This window comes from Camelus dromedarius, chromosome 27 (genome assembly GCF_036321535.1).
Source record: "Camelus dromedarius isolate mCamDro1 chromosome 27, mCamDro1.pat, whole genome shotgun sequence".
NCBI lineage: Eukaryota > Metazoa > Chordata > Mammalia > Artiodactyla > Camelidae > Camelus > Camelus dromedarius.
In genome coordinates, this window is record NC_087462.1 from 4,761,136 (window position 1) to 4,764,598 (window position 3,463).

The 3,463-nt window shown below is 55.0% G+C and overlaps 1 pseudogene; it reads right to left on the bottom strand.

Moving 5' to 3' along the window:
* Nucleotides 1-3,344: 3,344 nt before the first annotated feature.
* LOC116148538 (5S ribosomal RNA) lies at nt 3,345-3,463 on the bottom strand (annotated as a pseudogene).

Consider the following 3,463-nt stretch of genomic DNA (forward strand, 5'->3'; position numbering starts at 1 on the left):
TTGCTGGTCCTCCAACAAGACAGGCACAGCACTGCCCCAGGACCTTTGCACAAGCTGTTCCCTCTGTCCAGGCCATCCTTCTCCCTGATATTCCAATGTCTCACTCCTTTAACCTCCTTTGGTCTTCATCTTTATTCTCTGTCCCTTGCCTCTCAAAAGGTCACTCCAAACAGGGATGTCTGTGGGCTTCATTCTCTGCTGCTGTCCCAGTTCCAAATGGTGCTGGTGCCAGTGCCAGGGACATATTCCATAAATATCCCTTAAATGGTGAGTAAAGGTTAGACATTCTTGTTGCTGTTCTTAATCTATTTTTTGTCTGTCACTTCCCCCGGGACAGGGGCTTGCTCCTCCTTTTAACAAATATTTATTGAGCACCTGCTGTGTGCCTAGTGGACAAAGGAAAAAGGCAAAAAAAAAAAAAAACCAGAAAACCTGCTTTCAAATGCAGAAGGCAGATCAATGCATACAAAGCAAGAAATGATTTCAGACAGTGGCAGGAAAATACAGACAGGAGAGAAAATAAAACTGGGAGGAGGTTTGCAGAGTGGCTGGAGGGGAGGCAGAGAAGCTGAGAGATGGGGTGAGGGAGGGGGACAACGTTAAATCAGGCTGGCGCTGTCACTGCAGTTCCAGCTGTCGTGGGCAAATGAATGAACGAAGAAACACACACAGAAGCAGAAGTATGTGCTCCGTCCAGCGGGCAAGACACACACCCCAGGGCCATGTGCACACATGTGTCCAGAGGACCAGCCCCCCACCCCCCGCAGACCTGGGCTTCCTTGACCCTTGAGTCCAGGAGGGCGTGGGAAGAAAGTTCCCTGTGGCTGAGATGCCCTGCCCTTCCTCCAGGGTTCCCAGACGCCCTGCCACGGGCTCCCCCGGAGGAAAAGGAAGAGCGTCAGCCCAGGGCAGCCTCTGCCTGGTGGGCCAGCTGCTGGGGTGGGGGGCCTTCTTCCCGGCCCTCTCCCTTCCAGCGTGACCGGAGGAGTTGCTGGAAAATTCCAGGCACAAGAAATGCAAAGGGGGAAATGGTGGGAATCAGGCGGGGATGTTACACCCACAGACTAGCGGGAACTGAGGCCATGTGTCCAGAGCGCTGACCCAGGAGCCTCCCCCAGGGCCTGCCTGCTGGGGAACCAGGCTCTGATCCAGGAGGCAGCCCCGAAATCCAGCTCGTCCTGCCTCCTGTATCCCCCTCAAAGCCACCCCCGTCTGTCCTCCCTGTGCTGGTGCTAAGCGGCCACTCTCTCCTCATGGGTAACAGCACTCCCCGCTAACCTGCCTTCCGCCTTCCTGGCGGCACCCCCTCTCCAGTCTCCCTTCACCCAGCCAGGGGCATCTTTCTAAAACAAAGCCTAGACTCTGCCAGCCACCCCCTGCATAAAGCCTCCCATGGCTCCCCCATTGCCCTGGCAGCAAAATCTAAATTCTTTCCAAACCCACATCCTCCGACCCAGCACAGCATGGCCTCTGCCTCCAGCTTCCTTCGTTATGGCTTCTCCCTCTGTGGTTCTCATTGCTGCAGGCAGGACGAATCACTCTGGGTTCCCCCGCAGTTTGTCCCAGGGTCCCCCAGCCTCAGGCATCCTTCAAGAGTCTGCTGAGCATCACTCCCAGAAGAGGCCTTCCTGGACTCCCAAGTCCGAGTTCACCCAGGCTCCCACGGGAGCACATGCCATGCTGCTTTGTTCTCACCCGGATCTCTGTCTCCCCAGCAGACCTGAGCTCTGCAGGGGCCTCCCACACGTGGCACAGTGTCTGGTCCAGAAGAGATGCCTGCTAGATAACACTCGCTGTCCTGTACAGGGAGGTGGGTTTCAGGCCGACTGCGCCAGGCAGGGGCCAGCCTGCTGCTGGCCTAACCCCTGTCCCCTGGTTGAGGGGGGTGGGCGGTTACCAGGCACTTCCTGGTAGCTCTTCACTGTCCACACTGAGGGCGGACACAGACGTCTTCTGTTTCCTTAGCCAAAACGATCTTCATGGGCCAAAAAAGAAACTTTCCCAGCGGTGAAAAGTGCAGAATTAGAGTCTAAATGTGAAAAGCCGAACTCCCCCTAGCATGGGTGGGGGGCTTGGATGGTCCCGGTGCCGGGACGCTCACTACCTCTCACCGTTGATGACTCTGATCGTTGGAAGGTAGGCTTTGGCCCCATCTCTCTCCAGCCTCTGTGTACCCCTCCCAGCAGCCAAGGTCGACCCTTGCCCTGCCGCAAACAAACCTCAAGAGGGAGCTTTGGCTGGAAAAAGTCACAGAACTTGAAGTCATATGGTGAGACGCTGGCGAGGACAGCAGTGCCCCAGTGATGTCCAGGAAGGCTGAAGACCTGAGCTGGGGGAGCCTTGTGGAGAACGCAGTGGTGGGAAGGGAGCAGCTGGGGCATGGCGCTGCGTCCCCTGGCGTGTCTCCCGTGGGTGCGGGGTGGGCAGAGGCCATCCATGCCACCAGCCACATGAGCCCAGAGCCAGGCAGGGCCAGCAGTACAAGCGCATGGGCAGCACCCCCAACCTGGCGGCTGACGCAGCTCCCCAGAGGCTGTCTCTCTTAATGTGCCCTTAATCAGGCAGATGCGCTAAACGTTCTGCCCACCACAGCCCCTGGTGGGCAGGGTGTCACAAGGCCTCACCTCACTGACCCTCAGTTTCCTCATCTGCAAAATGGGGCCACTGGGACCCACCTCCCAGGGTAGCTGTGGAGATTCAGTAAGTCACAGAGAAAGTGCTCACAGAGTGGTGACCTGTCTTGTACGATGTGTAACCAGCCCTGGAAGCCACTGCAGGACGCATCTTCCAATTGGAAGTATGTAAGGATACAATACCACGCTTCTGTGGGCATCTCGTTATGAGAACGTTGGTTTCTTGGGTTATATTAAGATGCAGTTTTCCTGTTGAAGACTCTCAAGTCCTCTGTGGTTTCTCTGGGGTTTCAGCAGCAGGGGAAGGAGCGGGTCCTTGGTGAGGAGGCGGCAGGAGAAGGAGCCCAGCCTCCCCCACCTCACGGTGTAGTCTCAACTTGGAAACCAGCCCCCAGGAGGTCAGGGGTCACCCCAAAGTGTCCCCCAGAAGGGCTGCCACAATTGGCAAATAAAAATATAAGCTGTCCAGTTGTCTATATTTTATCCGGCAACGCTGAGTCTACAGGCATGCTAGGGACCCTCTCCTGTCTGAATAAATAATGTGTCCTGGGTATATGCTGGTCTATTTTTGTAAGGGCAGGGGTGGGCGCTGTTTTGCAAAAATACAAATTGATGAAAGGCATTAATGAACTAATCTTAGCTTTGGTTTTTCACTTAAAAATAGTTGTATTTAACAAACAAATAAATAGTTGTATTTATATTCCAAAACTTACCCTGCAGCACTCCGTATTCGCATGTGGTCTCCCATCCAAGTACTTACCAAGCCCCATCCTGCTTAGCTTCCGAGACCAAAGGAGATCAGACACGTTCAGAGTGGTATGGCCATAGAC